Source organism: Stenella coeruleoalba, assembly GCF_951394435.1.
Source record: "Stenella coeruleoalba genome assembly, chromosome: 13".
NCBI classification, from domain to species: domain Eukaryota; kingdom Metazoa; phylum Chordata; class Mammalia; order Artiodactyla; family Delphinidae; genus Stenella; species Stenella coeruleoalba.
Genome location: NC_137159.1, coordinates 12,586,750 through 12,603,590, shown reverse-complemented (window position 1 = coordinate 12,603,590; position 16,841 = coordinate 12,586,750). Strand labels below are relative to the sequence as shown.

Genomic DNA, 16,841 nt, shown 5'->3' with positions numbered 1-16,841 from the left:
ATTCCTCTTTGCAAGCAAATGAAGCACTGAGGGAGAATCACAGTCATGCCCAGTCACAGGCAGCTCTGGACTCTCCCAGACTTCCTCATAAAAATGTAAATAATGAAGGAGCAGAGTAGAAGGGATGCTTTCTTTAATTCAGTTGGTTCCCAATAGAAAATAGGTAAATAGGTGGGCCATACAACCCCAGCTTCTAATAAGTCAGGTGACCCCATATCTATCCTATAATACGGTACTTTTGAGAGTGGAAGAAGATGGTATCAGCAATTACACCAGGACAACAGGTGTGCACCAGGGTGTGTGGTCTTCCCTCCACTTGGGTAGCAGGAGTGCAGGGGAGGAAGAAGGCCAGGTGCATCACGGAAGGAAGCATCATGAGTGAGTAAGAACTGCTTTCCCTCTTTGGTGGTTCATGTCAAAGGGGAAAGTGTTACCAAATTGGTAAACTAGACCCTGGCCGAGATCCCTTGTCTCAACCAAGGAGTTTCTTTTTCCACTCGGATTTGCACAGCCGATAACAAAACCGATGCTGAGACTGGAAGAGCACAAGCTTTATTCAACTGCCAAAGAATGGAGAAGTGGGAACTTAGTTCACAAATCAACTTCTCAATCCAATTTGGGTGGAGACACCAGTGTACGTATCAGAAGGTTGAGGTAAAAGGGAGGGAATTGGAAAGAGAGGGAGGAATAGTCGTGAACTGGGATGTGGTTTGGACCTGGAACTGCTGCAACACTCCTTTTCGGTCCTTGTCAGGCTTTTTCGGTTGTTGTCGTGTCAACCGTCAACTCTGTGTGTGTGTGTGTGTGTGTGTGTGTGTGTGTGTGTGTGTGTGTGTGTGTGACTTAGCTAATGCATTACAATGAGTGTATAATGAGGCTCACAGTCTAATGGAAGTCAAATCTTCCCCCATCTTGGACTTAGTTGGTTTTAACCAGCTCTTGTTTTTCTCTTTGCAGCTTCCTCCTGAAATTTAGATAAAAGCAATTAGTTTCCATTCAAGGGAGGGGCAGGGGTATGATTCTGGGGCAACAGCCTTGGCAACAAATGGAAATTAAAGGGCCGTGGGCGCTGCCTTCACAAGCTGAAGCCCTTGTGTGGGCTTGGGAGCTCCCTTCTCTGTGACATCTAGGATTAGGGACGAGAAGGTAGGCTTTATTCTGAATGAGGCTAGTCTTGCTAGGGAGGGTGGGCTGCCTGAGGAGGAAGTCGGCTCCTCATTTATTCATTCACTTAGCAATTTATTAATAATGAATATACTTATTCAACATATATTTATTAGACACAGATACTGTGCTAGGGGCTGGGGATATAATGGTGAACTTGACAAACACTACTTCCCTGCAGTCAAGGACTTTATCTTGCAAGGAGGGAAGGAAAGAAAGACAAGGGCAAATAAAGTCATTACAAATTGTGTGAAGGAAAAAATGGAAAACTGGAGATAGAAATTTCAGGAGGTAGAAGAAACAGCTTAATTCCGACATGGTGGTTAGGGAAGGCGTCTTGGGGATGTGACATATAAGGAGCTCCTTGTAGGAGCCAGAAAGGCAAAGAATGAGAATAAGCCAATACACGTAAAAGGGATGTACATGAGCATAGCATATGCAAAGGTCCTGGGGCTATAAAGGACTTGGCATGTTCAAAGAACTGACAGATTAGCATGACTGAATATGGCAATGGAGACAGTGACCTGGAAGAAGGGTTGGGTCAGCAAGGGCCAGACCATCCAGGCAAACCTGTACACCATGGTTAAAAAATTTGCATTTCATTCTAATTGCAAATGGAGGCATCAAAGAAGTCTAAACATTGGAATGACATAGTTGAATTTCCGTTTATGGGGATAATCCTGGCTGGCTCAAAGAGAACTGATTTAATATATAGATGGAGTAGTAGATGGAGGTCACCGGTCAGGAGGCAGATTTACAGGACTGGTGAGCTATGGTGGTCGCCAGATATGCAGTGGTGGGTGGCAGAGAAGTGGGAGAGGGATAGGTGGATTTGAGGTGTTTTTTTTGAATGATTCCATTTATATGAAATGTCCTGACTAGGCAAATACAGAGAGAAAGGAAGCAGATGAGTGGTTGACAGGAACTGGGGGGAGGGGCGATGAGGAATGACTGCCTCATGGGTAGGGTTTGTTTTGGGAGCTCAGCAAAATGTTCTGGAATTAGTGGTGATGGTTGCATAACACTGTGAATGCATTAAAAGCCGCCGGATGGTATATTTTTAAGTGGTGCATTTATGTTATGTAAATTTTGCCTCAATTTAAAATGAAATCACCTGGAGAGCTTGTTAAACCACAGTTGCTGGACTTCACCCCTGAGTTTTTCTGAGGCGGCAGGTCCGGGAGGAGTCTGAGCATTTGCATTTCTGGTAGGTTGCCGGTTGACGCTGAGGCTGGGACCACACTCTGAGGGGCTCTGATCCAGGCAGGTGTTGAGTGATGGAAGAATTCCTCCTTCGTATGTAAATCAGCACATCAGGGCTGTATTGATCACCGTCCATGTTTCAACAGTTTACTGCAGGTAATCCAGGGCTGAACTGATGTCCGCGGTGAAGAAAATGAGTTTTTTTAAATAACTGAACTTAGGGCTTCCCTGGTGGTGCAGTGGTTGAGAGTCCGCCTGCCGATGCAGGGGACACGGGTTCGTGCCCCGGTCCGGGAAGATCCCACATGCCGCGGAGCAGCTGGGCCCGTGAGCCATGGCCACTGAGCCTGCGCGTCCGGAGCCTGTGCTCCGCAACGGGAGAGGCAACAACAGTGAGAGTCCCTCGTACCGCAAAAAAAAAACAAAAACAAAAACAAAAAAAATAAATAACTGAACTTTGTATCAGATCTAGTCTCTGCCATCCCCTAACTGAGAACTCTTAAACGAGTGCCTTCACCTCGTTTGCAAAATGGGAATAATATCTCACTAGGTTGTTTTAAAATGTAAATTAAAAAATAAGGAAGTATAGAGAAGAAGAAGATATTACTATGAGAAAGCACCCACCATATCATCTAGCTTAAAGCAGGTTCTCAATAGTTATTCCAAATGGACTTGAGATGTATTTTGAAGGTAGACTTCTTGGTGGATAGACTTGATGGGTTGGATGGTTGGATGTAGGTCTTTAGGGAAAAGAGGAATCAAGGATGACTCCTAGGTTTCTGTCTTGAGTAACCGAGATGGAAAGGACTGGGAGTCGGGATAGGTATATTGGGCAAGGATCAAGGGTGCTACTTAGGACATACTCAATTTGCAAGTTCTGAGACAATCCAAATTGGTAGCTGCCAATGCAAACCCGGAGCTCCAAGAAGAGCTCTGGGCCAGATCAAATTGTCAATATCCATTTGGAATTTAAATTCGTAACAAGTAAGATCATCCAGTGAAACAGTATAGAGGAAACAAGGACTCAAGGATGAGCCCTGAGGAACTTCAACCTTCAGAAGTCACATAAGGAGGAATCAGTAAAGGAGAGCGAGGTTGGGGAAAAACTAGGAGTGACTTGCTGCAGAACCCCTAGCACTGAGGGTAAGGATGAGGGGAGAGCAGCAGGCCATGTCCGATGCCAATTAAGGTGAGGACAGTGGAGTGTCCACTGGATTTGGCGACAGCGACATCATTGGTGATGCTCAAAAGAAAGGTTTTGGTGGAGAAGTCAAAAGTCAGAGGTCTTGACTTCAGAATGTTGTGAACAGCAAATGGCTTACCAGTAATCGGGGACTTACCAATTAAAGTAACAACGAGAGGTTATTCTTTGTACACTGATGAACAAAACTTTTTTTTTTAACTTAAAAGTAAGTTTTGGGCAGGGAGGAATGAACACATAATTGGGAGTATACATTGGAAAATCTACATCAAAGGACAGATTGTCAGTAGCAGTTGAAAATAAAGAATGTCCAGGGAATTACCTGGCCCTCCGGTGGTTAGGACTCCACACTTCCACTGCAGGGGGCACGGGTTTAATCCCTGATTGGGGAACTAAGATCCTGCATGCCACAAGGAGAGGCCAAAAATTTTAAAAAGAAAGAAAAAAGAAAATAAAGAATTTCTTTAATCTATGGTCAAGCAATTCACCAATCTATTCTAAAGAATGTCTTGTGTGTGTGCACAGGAAGCATATACTAGAACGTTCACTGACACACTGTTTGTAAAACAACAAGAAAAAATGGAAACAAACTAACTGTCCGTCAATGAAGGGATGACTATTCAACCAATGGTAAAAATCATTCTATTGGAAACTGCAGCAGTTGAAAAGAATGAGATAGATCCATCCATATAAGCATAAATAGCTATTTGAACATATTGTTGAATGAAAAAAGTTGGAGGAATATAGGTATTGTATCATACCAATTAGGGAAACACACACACACAGAACAACACCAAGTGTTTCCAATGGGTACATAGGAGTATGTAAATGCATAGGAAATGGACCAGGATGATGCCAACACATCAGTGGTTATCGTTGGGTTGAGGGGGGGGGGGGGAATTGGGATTTGGGGAAAGGATTTGGATTTGTCAGTTATGTTTTTACTTTTTTTTATTTACAGGAGAATGTAGCCATGTATTAATAACAGCTGAAATTTATATTTTTTAAAGTGGAAAGAGTGAATGGGTTGTGAGGAAAGTAGTTTATAAGCAGAGGCTGTGAGTTTCTCAAGGGGATGAGAAGTAACTCTGGTCAACAAGACTCTGACCACCATAGAGCAGTGGGTAAGAGGACCAGCTCCACCCTGAGGCTGCCTAGAGCAGCTGGGAGCTTAGCCCTCTGCCTCATTCTCTTGGTTCTGTTGCAGATGACAGGTCATCACAGTGGCCTGAGACTATGAGATCAGAGTTGATGATCACAGTTTAGGCCCCAAAAGTTGAGGTGGGGAGTAGAAGGTACCTCTCATTTCTCTATTTCAGCTGCATCAAAAATAAGGGCACGGCTTTGAGTTTTATTTTGTCATCAGTGTATTCTCTATGTGTTTGAATGTAGATGGGGACCGGGGGTAAGGGACTGTACCCGCCAAACCTTCAAACTTTAATGTCAGTTCCAGGAGGTTAGATATGTTTTTCTGCTTGTTTACTACTGTATCCCCAGCATTTAGAACAGTGCAAGTGCTCAAAAAACATTTGCTAAATGATTGAAATTATTGGTCCTGACACTCCTCTTGAGAATTAACCCAAGTTCTGGTGTTCGGGGTTCAAGCCACATGGTGAGTTTAGGGAAACCACTGCTGCTGGCTTTGACCTTGGGCAGTAAGTTACAGCTTTTATCATGGTCATGCTGCTATTATAGGCACAGATGAAGCCGATATTAATCAGAGCTTTAATCTGCAAAGATCTTCTAAATTGCACAGAAGTAGAGAACATCCCTGTGTAGGTTTTGGTCTTTTAATGGTTGGTATTAGATATTGGGAGGTGGCACTCTATCAGCTGCACAATCTTTGTTATTGGGAATCTCATTTCTAGTTGCATCTTTGGCCAAGTAGAGAACCAATGAGGAATGATGTTATTATGACTTTTCACGTGACCTGTCCACTTATTCCTGGAGTCATTACCCAATCATACAGCTTAGAGTTGACTCTGGAGTATTTTCTTCATAATCAAGGCTCTTCTGCTTATAAATGACTCAAATGTTAATTGATCAGTTAATTGATAGTTTCTTTTCTGCATATTTCTCTTCCCTTCTTCTTTCTCATTGATAACTAGTGTTGTTTTCTTGCCTCAAGGTCACATTAGATTATAAACAAAATTAAAATTCTCAACCTAAGTGAGAGACAAAAATTCTCAGTTGCAAGCTCACAGAGCCTATGAAATTTTCTCTTCCAAAGAATAAAAGAAACTGGAGATGAAGAAAGGGAAAAGCAAATATAGACACTGACCCAAATTGGAAAGGATGGGTGGGAGGGAGTAGGAATCTGAAATAGACTTGCATTTGGGGGTTCAGGTTGCTGAATGGAAGAGATTCAGGGGAAAGGCTACCCTTCAGCATCACAAGTATAACCCCATCTCTGCCAGTCTATGGATAACTCACCAGCCAACAGCCCTGGATCTGAGTAAGGCCACCTTAACTCGAGCGTAAGAAAGCAACAACAGCATCAACATCTTGAATATTAGAGTATTTCAAAGGCTGGAGGAAAAAGTCATGGAAACCACTGTTTCAGAGACTGGAACAAGGGAAATAACACTGCTACAGCTCTCTTTTTCCATCTGTCGTGAGGGGATGTGAGCTCGAGGTCCTTCTACTCTGCCATTTTGTCCCTCCTCTCTTTCTCCATCTGTCTATCTTGGAATGATGAGAAGTGATCCCAGGGAACAAGAATGGGGACTGGGGAAGTTGAAGCAGGAAAATGAAGGAAGCCAATGCAAGGAGGTGTTCCTGAGCTCAGCACTCCTGTGGGTGACTGTGACTCAATCCTGCTGGGACCCTCTGAGGAACCATGTGGAATGCATCTCAGAATTGTCCACTTCAGTGATGGAAGACAGCAACATTTCCCTACCCGCTCCCATCCCCCATTGGTGAAGGATTCCCAGCCATTGCAAATCCCGATACACTTGCTCGCCATGTGCAAAGAAGGGCAAGGTTTCCTGAAGGAAGAGAGACTGACACGCTCACATTCATGTTCAGGGCATTGCAGTTACTTGCAATTTACACATCACTGGTTAACTGGATACATAAATTATACTACAGCCTTTAACTAAAGTAATCCTCACAAAATGGACAACTGGCTTAAAAGCATGTCAATAAAGAAACTGTTGATTGAATGTTCTACTAGAGTCTAGAAAACATGAATAATAGCAAGAATATATCATAGCTGATGCCTGAAAAAAATGTAAACCACTATTAGTGATTCTTTGAAATACAGACTGATTTACATTTACTATGGTTAACGATTAATCTTAACCAAAGTATATACTGTGTGTCATATATATATATATATATTTTTTTTTTTTTTTTTTTTTTTTTTTGCGGTACGCGGGCCTCTCACTGTTGTGGCCTCTCCCGTCGCGGAGCACAGACTCCGGACGCTCAGGCTCAGTGGCCATGGCTCACGGGCCCAGCCGCTCCGCGGCACGTGGGATCTTCCCGGACCGGGGCACGAACCCGTGTCCCCTGCATCGACAGGCGGACTCTCAACCACTGCGCCACCAGGGAAGCCCCTGTGTGTCAGATTATTAACTAATGAGATTATGAGTTTATCATGATTATCAAGACATGTAAAATTTTTACTTCACATTCATCTAACCCTTTAGATTCCTCTTTTGGAGTGCATAATATTTATAATAAACATGCATAGAATTAATAATTAATATTCTTTTATTGATAGGGTTGTATGAACTAAACTGTTTGGAATTCACATCTCTAGGCTATAGGTTGGCAGAAGGAATAGGAAGAGAGGCTACAAGAAGCATTTGGGATGTTGACTTAAGTGGACTTAACTAGATGGATGGTGGGACAAAATCAAGAAAGAATAAAAAGTGACTCGTAGGTTCACCCTGGAATGATGCTCAAGTGGTGGGGGGGACATGGTATACCTTGAGGATATCTAGAGGGCGTCCAGAGGATGAGATGGTTTTGGAGTGATGAGAATGAGGTAGACTGGATGGCCATCAGCGCATGTTGGTCTCTTAAGATGACCCATTGTGTTTTCAAACAGAAGAATCTCTGACTGCTTGATCCAGCCACCTAGAGCCCAGGCTGGATTTAGTTTTCACCCTCTAAGTAGAAGTTAGTGTTTTCGGTTTTGCCCCTCTTCTTGGTGAGAGTGGCGGGCTGCCCACCATGGAGGAGGTAGCTATGAACCAGCCTGGGCGGGAGACTGACTGAAAGACGAAAGTGGAGACCTCCTCGATGCAGAAAAAGAGAAAGGGCTCCTGCCCTTTGAAGTTCCCACGTAGGTTCACGATATTTTCCTCCTGGGGGTAGGAAAGAGGCTTGTTAGAAAGGATTGCTGGGAGGCAGAAGCTAAACTAACTCAGCCCTGGGAGAGTCTCATTTCCCCAAAGGGAGGGACAGAGGCCAGGGACACAGGCTGATGAAAGGGGAACACCAGCTTTGAAAATAGGCAACCCAGGGTTTCCCTGGTGGCGCAGCGGTTGCCGATGCAGGGGACACGGGTTCGTGCCCCGATCCGGGAAGATCCCACATGACGCGGAGCGGCTGGGCCCGTGAGCCATGGCCACTGAGCCTGCGCGTCCGGAGCCTGTGCTCCGCAACGGGAGAGGCCACAACAGTGGGAGGTCCGCGTACCGCAAAAAAAAAAAAAAAAAAGAAATAGGCAATCCACTTGTTGCCAGTAGCTTGGCCTCACCCCAGGATCCCATCACACAAGGTGTTTCTGATTCCTTAAGGCAGCATGTCTTCCTGAGAACGGGAGGGGCGGGGCGGTATTGTAAGTCTCTTTCATGGATGCGCCCATCTGATGGTTCAGGCCAGTCTCACGAGATTCCCAGCCTCCAAGTGGGTTTATACATTACAGCTTCCGTCATAAGCAGAGGATTCACTTCAAAACTACAGATCTTACTTTCAGTACGGGGACCATAAGTATGTCATCCGCAAGACCTGATTAACAATCTCCCCTCTTGTCTCCACTGCCTCTGCTTAAGAGGAAGCATCCCAGCACCTAAGAGAATTTCTGGGAGGCAGTTAAAGAAGACTGAGAATGGAGAAGCCACCGTTCTTTGGCCTTTCTGAAACACTTTCATGGGTGTATTCTCTGGCTGGCAGAGGCTGCTCTGACATTAAAATGAGTGTTACAGCCATTCCAAAGGTCGCTTGTATTGATTTGGGAATCAGCCAGGTCAGCTGTCCTTCTTTACACTGAATACCCAGGATTGCAAACCTGTTACTTTTATTCAGTAACATGTTAAATGACATTGAAAGTTCATCTCATTGCGCTTCTCTCATTAGCTGTACAGCCGCTCACCTTAAGCTGCAAAGTAGGCTGGCCCTGGATTTCTGTACAGCAGAGACAGAGATTTTGCTGTAATATGGAGTACCTTTTCCATTACAGTAAAAGTCCGTGTCTGTACGTGCTGTTAAGGAAAGGAAACCCATTTCCTTTTTCTTCCTTAATATCAGAACTCCAGCTGTCACCAGGGTACATGACTTCCCCAAAATAAAAATAAATTTCCTACCACACTTACAGCTAACTTTGACCATATGCTTAAGGTGTAGCCCACGAGACAGGAGTGGAAGTGTTGTGTGAGATTTCTAAGAATGTACTTTAAAAGTAGTTGACTCGGCTGGGAGGAGCTTTATTTCTTATACCCTGTGTCTTCATAATTAGATGATGGTGGAGGTGACCTTGAACTTGGTAAAGCAGAACGCTAGATTCCTTGGATTCTGGTGGCATGATGAAGCCACCGTACTGGCCTTAACCTGCCTTCTCAGGCTTCTTTTCCATGAGAAAGAAAGAAACTTCTACCTTATTTAAGTCCCAGTTTGGTGGGTGTTCTGTCCCTATCAGTTGAATTTAATTCCCAACTAATTTAGTAGGTGATTCCCAAGAACCTGGGTGTCCTGCATCTATCCTTCTGGGCAAGGGGCAGGGGATTTACCCATTCAACATTCTTTATTGAGTGTTCATTCAAGACAAGACCCTGGAGATCTAGGTGAGAACAGGAGAGACATCGTCATTATTGCCACGGAAAATGAGACGAAACCATGTAAGCAGAGAAATGACCAGAACCACAGTAAATGGCAACACCTGCTTTGGGGAAAGGGGCCAAGGCCTGGGACAGTAGAAGACAGACCAAACTGAGAAATAGGAACCAAGAAAGACTTCTCTGCTGAGGTGAAGTTCAAACCAAGACCTTAAAGCTAAGAGGAAGCTAATATATGAAGAAATGGGAATCCAGTGGTGGAGGGGGTTGGATGAAAATGTTGACAGGGACAGGAAATGTAAAGATGCTTACGTGGAAAAGAGCTTGATAAGTTCAAGTCTCCGAAAGAAGACTGCTGTGCCTGAGATCTCCCCACTGCTCCCTTTCCCCCACCTCCCACCCCTAAAACACAAATAGATGGGAAGGATACTCTTCAATTAACATAGTAAGAAAATCACTCTTGATGCTTTGTGATGACTGGATAGGAGGCTACACAAGTGAAGTGGGAGGAAGGGCAGTGAGGAAGTGATACAGTGATCAAGGTGAAAGATGATATGAACTCATAAATAGGCATATTTTGCACACAGACTCATCAGTGTCTGCTGATGGATTAAATGGAAATTGAGGAAAAGGAGGAATAAAGATGTCTTCTGTATTTCTGGCTCCAGACTGGGTCCATGAACAGTTTGTGGAGTCAGATCCACGGTTCCACTTGGGATAGATGTAGTTAGAGATGTCTGAGAGGACATCAAAAGGACATGGGTAGGATTTTCAGAGGCGACGTCTGGGTTGGAAGCATGAATGCCAGAAGGTAGAGGCAAAACATCAATCCAAGAGACCAGCTCTCAATCCCTTTAGAGGGGTGGTAGGATGATTGCAGGCTGAGGTCTGAAAATCCCCACCACTTGGAGATTTTATAGAGAAAGTGGAGTCAGAAAGGAGGATGCAAATGAGGAGCCAGTGAACCACAGAGAATGTTCTTACCTAAGGAGAAGATGGAGAGCGTTCAAGAAAGAAAGAGTTATCAATTATGCTGACTGCTGCTGAGGAACCAGATGTGAGGACAGAGAAGTGGGTCTGGTGGCCTTAGAAAGAGAAGCTGGAGGGGAGTGGGCAAAGAACAGTTCAGAAATTTTATTGTTTGATGTAAGCGTGAACAGGAGGGGAAATGGAGACAAGTTGTATAACCAACTCTTCCATGACTATGGTTGTATGTAGAACAGTATATAGATTGCCACACAGGAAAATAGAATGGTTGTAGAAATGAAATGTGCAAATCCAGAGGAGGTTTTTAGTGTTAAGCTTGGAAATGTTATATTAGAGCATGTCTATCAGCAATAGAAAGAATCCGGTAGACAGACAAAGACGGGATATGCCAGGAAGAGAGGAATTCAATCAGACATGGAAGGAACAAACAAGAGAGGAAAGAAGCTGATTTGGATTAACTTTTTTTCATCTTTATTGAGGTATAATTGACATGTGATGGACTGATGGGAGGAAGGAATATTCCCCCATTATTAGAAGAAAGGACAGCAAATTAGAAAAGTGTAGGTATGATCATGGAAAGATGAAGGAGTTTAAATCTAAGGACAGAGGTTGTGACGGTTAGAAGAGAGAAACTCCAAGGAGAAGGTCAGCTACTAATTGAATGAATAATCCCTTCTTAACTAAGGACATTTTCTTTCGATAAGGAGAGCTGCCACTCCATCACACCCTCATTTCTGGGTACGGGTTTCCTTTATGTGAGGGAACCGTCTTGCCCTTTCTTGCCGTTCTTGAGGACACTGGAAACTGGTTCCCAGGCTCAGCCCCATCCCCAGTGGAGATGATGTCCCTTTAAGAGGCAACGCAGTGGCTTTGATTGTCACTCACCAGCTTTGACATTGCTGCCAAAAGGAACTGCTATTAACCGATTTCTTTTTAGGACCCACACCATCTGCTGAGAATCACAAATAAGACGGTAACTGGGAATTAGGTGTGCTGCTAGATGACGGAAAAGCACAAAATACACATGAGGTTATTATAAACTTCAGGACTCCTATTGCATCCTGGTAATAAAGGCTTTTGAATTCCCAGGGAGCGATTTACTGCTCTGACAAAGTAACTCTAGGAGAAAGGGAAGGAAATTAAGGCAGGGGCTGGTTTGTGAATCAAAGCATCTGAAAGGAGCTCCATGCATTCGTAGTCCGAGAGATTTTCAATATTCACCCTTTTTTCTAGGGTTATCAGTGACTTGTCTTTTTCCCTGACTGATAGTTTCTGGGTAGTAACAAAACCAAATATATTTAAATCAGGCATCAATATGCTGTTTGTTTCTCCTTTACCCTCTTTACCAAAATCAATAAGCAGTTCTAAATGCACATCGTAAGGAAAGAGCTAAATAAGATTTTCAAACGCGGGTTTTGTGATCTGAGTATTTTAGCAAGAGCAAACACATTTACAACTTGAGAAAATGATAAGGGCCCTTGTACCCTCTTTCTTTGGAGAGCGTAGATGGAAGTATTTCCAAGCTGCTTTGTGATTCACCACCACTTACCCAGGGGACTAAACTCCGTGTTGGCTTCAGGGCTTTCTGTGAAGAGGACAAAGTAGATTAGATGGTGGACAGGTTGGGGTCCGCAGTTGGTCTTGTGGGGGAAGAGGGAAGAAAAACATGTTATCCGTTTCTCTCCCCTCCCCCAGAATTCTGTGTAAAAAAATTTTCGAGAAAGCTGCCCTGAGATCCTATCTTATCAATAGATGCACGTTTGAGATTAAGGATGGGGAATCATGTTCCAGGGCCATAAAACCCCAGCTGGAAGCTCCCATCACTGTCGTGGCTGCAGTGGCCCTGGGATGCCCTCCATCCGTCACATCTGGGATTGTTAGGAGATTCCAGTGCATCAGCTCAACCACCTTCTAGTGCAGCGAGTCTCTGGATTCAGAGGAAGGAAGAAAGAAGGTGTGCCTATCTCCCTTTAGCCCTCCATACAGCTGGCAAGCCACCAATTCTCCCGACTTCAAGCTTGAACATCCTAAATAATGGGCAGCTACCCTGTCTCTCTCACCCGCATCGTCCCCCATCCCTCATCCATAGAGGCATCTCTAAGCATCCTGCACAAGGATATCCATGGGCCCCATGAGGTATTTTGACTGTGAGGGGACATCCACCTCCGGGCGTATGGTTAGGATCCCAGGACAGTTCCCCCAAAAGACCACAAACTCCCCACAATGAGAACCAGTTGTTCACATCCTTCTCTGCCTCAGGCTCTGCAGTGCCTGATTCTATAGTCATCCCCAGAAAGGAAGTAAGCCTACATCATTGGAAGCAGTCCCAGCTCCTCTGACACCCTGTGTCTTGGACCAAGGCCCAGAGAGGCTCCTCAAGGTTGGACACAGAGCAGTGAAAGAAGGTTCCCCACACATGGTTCTGAACAGCAGGAGTTACCCTTGTCCAAAGAGATGCTCTTGTCCTCGAGTCCAATGTTCAAGCTCCACCTGCACCCAAGGGCCCGGTAAAGCTGTCCAGGACTCCCAGGCCTTTCAATGAGCAAGGAAGAAGGGTTATTTCCTGGCTCTTGGTGTGCCCACTTTGGCAAGAAAGCTAGTCCGGAACAGACATCCTGTGAGCCTTCAGTGGGTGACTGGGAGGCAACAGTGGTGTGGCCGGGCTGGGGTCCTGGAGAAGCCAGAGCAGAGTAAATGCCAGGAAGCACCGATGAGGAAATACAGAAAAGGCCAGGCGCTGAGTGAAGGAGAACTTCCTTCTGGACTGCTTGGAGGCAGAGGTGTGGCTCTCTTGATTCACTGACTTGTGTGACCCATAGCCTCATTCACCTCTGATTTGGGGCCATTCGTTGTGCTCCTTTCAGTTTTGCGTAACCAATATTGAGAGCTCTTCTGTATCTGATAGAGATTTCCCTGATTCATCTTTTCATCCTCACAACCACCCTTTAGGGGCCATTCCTCTTTATTTGTTATGGAAGAAAACAGTCCCTGAGAGATGACACAACTTACCCAAAGCCACATAGCTACTGAGAAATTTAGCTGAGTTAGAAGCCAAGTCTCGGGACTTCCCCGGTGGTCCAGGGGTTAGGACTCTGCACTTCCATTGCAGGGGGCGTGGCTTAGATCCCCGGTCGGGGAACTAAGATGGTGTATGTCGTGTGGCACAGCCAAAAAAATAAAAAGCCAAGTCTTTCTGTTCTTAACCACGATGTGATATGTTTCCTTTGGGTCACGGTCTCCTGCACCGTGTGTTAACTGAAACACATAGGACACCTTGTGCTCAGTGGTGGATATTAAACACTGCACTATGTCCAAGGAGACTCACGTAGTAGGTGGAAACGTGGAGATCTCCTGGCTTCCTATCTCTGCATTAGGAATCAGACTCAGCCTCAACATTGGTGGTGAAAGGGAATCATTATCCTTGAAACCCTATTGTTGTTCAGGCCTAAGTGTTAAGAAAAAAAATCTAGTCATTCTATGCCAAAATTTGCTTCCATGTAACTCACAACCACTGATCAGGGTTCTGTTCTCTGAAATCCACCACCGACTCTCTCCCTGGGAGTATTGCAATAACCCCTAAATGGTCTCCCTGCTTCTGTTGTTACCTCCTTAAAGTTCAACTTCCACCCAGCAGTGAGCAAGATCAAAGATGTCGATGTTGGGCTTCCCTGGTGGCGCAGCGGTTGAGAGTCCGCCTGCCGATGCAGGGGACACGGGTTCGTGCCCCGGTCCGGGAGGATCCCGCATGCCGCGGAGCGGCTGGGCCCATGAGCCATGGCCGCTGAGCCTGCGCATCCGGAGCCCGTGCTCTGCAACGGGAGAGGCCACAACAGAGAGAGGCCTGCGTACCGCAGGGAAAAAAAAAAAAAAAATGTTAAGGGTTAGACAACTGATGATGTACTTGAAAACATTTTTTTGATTTATCTTATTGAAGTATAGTTGATTTACAATGTTGTGTTAATTTCTTCTCTACAGCAAAGTGATTCAGTTATACATATATATGTGTATATATATGCATTATTTTTCATATTCTTTTCCATAGTATTTTATCACAGGGTATTGAATATAGTTCCCTGTGCTCTACAGTAGGACCTTGTTGTTTATCCATCCTATATATAAGCGTTTGCATCTAATCCCAACCTCCCACTCCATCCCTCCCCAACCCACCTTTTCCCTGGGCAACCACAAGTCTGTTCTCTATGTCTGTGAGTCTCTTTCTGGAAAACATTGTTTTTAAAAGACCATGAACACAGCCTGAGTTTTCCACATAGAAAAATAAAATTTGTCACCAGTCCTCTTAGCTCTGATCTCTCTACTTCTCAAAACAAAATTTTCTCCTAAATATGGCCAGTGTTTTCCCAGGCCTCACCAACTCCTAGGACGGGGTCACACCAACCATGATGACCCATCTATGAGCTGGCTTACACAAAGGTATGGGTAGGGAGTGGTTCACCACTGTAATGCTGAAAACTGGTCTTTTCTGTCCTCCCTGCCCCACTCCCACCCCACGCCCAACCCCTGCAGATGGTATGTGCCTCTTCCCCTGTAGCCTGGGAACAAGATTTGGTTACCAACCCATATGACGGGGGAGATTTCCGAGCAGTAAGGGGAAAGTCCGTACATGGAACCCTGCCTCCTGATATCTCATGTACTCAGCTAAATACTATTTTACCTCTTTAGGACACAGCCCAGCTAATATGCAACCGTGTGTTGTGATTCATAATAAGAAACATATATTTGGTCTTTGTCTCCGTTTCTGGCACGGAACTCCTAAAACCCTTGGAATGTCCTAGGTATGGAGAGCAATCATGGTGTCTTTGTTATGTTAAAGAGGTGATTTTGCTGGTTTCCAGGAAAACGAACTCTTTGATTAGAGGGTTTGGAACTTTCACAGTGCCACCCGCCCTTGACCTCCAGGGAGAGGAGAGAGGCTGGAGGCTGAAATCAATTGCCAATGGCCAGTGATTTAATCAATCATACCCATGTAATGAAGCCAAAAGATGGGGTTTGGAGAAGTTCTGGGCTGGTGAACGTGTGGAGATCTTGAGAGAGTGGCACCCTCAGAGAGCAAGGGAGCTCCGCGCTCCGTCTCCATACCTTGCCATACGCATCTCTTTCATCTTAGGCCCAGCTCTAAACCTGGTAAGTTGGAATTTTGAGGGGAATGGGTTTAACTCACTAGGTCTAAATTCTGCCCAAACACCAGAGCTTTTCGTTTACACCCCAGGTGATTCTGCTATTGCTTCAAGTTTGAGAAACCGGTGCACAGTACAGCTCAGCACTTACGGCATTGCATAATGATGCTTAGGTGGCCAGGGGTGCTCTGCCTGGGGTGGCTCAACCGCTGACACCCTGCTAGGTAAGTACAGCCCCAATTATGGGAGTGAGGTGGTTCGTATTTGCTGTCTTGCTCTGGGTAATTGTTGCTGATTTCTCCCACAGTGTTTCATAATATCCCAACTCCAGGAGACAGAAATTGAAGGACCCCAAATCAAGAGTGCCTTTATTTCCAGTTCAAATACTCAAGGTCGGTGCCACCCTCCGCAAGTCACAGCCACGCCATGCACCTCCTTTTCCTCACCTATAAAATGAAAAGGCTAAAGGACGATGTCGTTAAGAAAAACTGTCCAATTCCTGGAAAAGGGGTGGGGGGGATAATTATGGTGTGCCTTTTATTTTTAATTGAAATAGAGTTGATTTACAATGTTTCAGGTATACAAGAAAGTGATTCAGTTATATATATATCAATATATCTATATAGATAGATATTCTTTTTCAGATTTTTTTCCATTATAGGTTATCACAAGATATTGAATATAGTTCTCTGTGTATACAGCAGGTCCTTGTTTTTTATCTATTTTATATAGAGTAGTGTGTATCAGTTAACCCCAAATTTCCAATTTATCCCTCCCACCTCTCCCCATTGGTAACCATGTTTCTTTTCTATGAGTCTATTTCTGTTTTGTAAATAAGTTCATTTGTATCATTTTTTTAGATTCAACATGTGATATCATATGATATTTGCCTTTAATCTCTATGTCCATCCATGTTGCTACAAATGGCATTATTTCATTCTTTTTTATAACTGAGTACTATTCCATTGTATATATAGACCACATCTTTTTTTTTTTTTTTTTTTTACTCTGTCTCTCTCTCTCTTTTTATTCCAAAGAAGTGAATTTCAGGAGTAACCAAATGTGAATTAGTTTAAATGATTTATATTGGAGAAAACATTAAATAACCAAGACAGCAGCAATGATTCCTTTTTATCTCAGATTGAA

General features: G+C 44.4%; 1 pseudogene across 1 annotated transcript; it reads right to left on the bottom strand.

Moving 5' to 3' along the window:
• Positions 1–2,519: 2,519 nt before the first annotated feature.
• Positions 2,520–12,626, bottom strand: LOC307195687 (interleukin-36 beta-like; annotated as a pseudogene). Its single transcript, XR_013831776.1, has 5 exons — positions 12,621–12,626; positions 12,110–12,200; positions 11,446–11,556; positions 7,504–7,919; positions 2,520–2,539 (listed from the first exon to the last, which is right to left on the bottom strand). The product of XR_013831776.1 is annotated as an interleukin-36 beta-like (transcript).
• Positions 12,627–16,841: the final 4,215 nt, after the last annotated feature.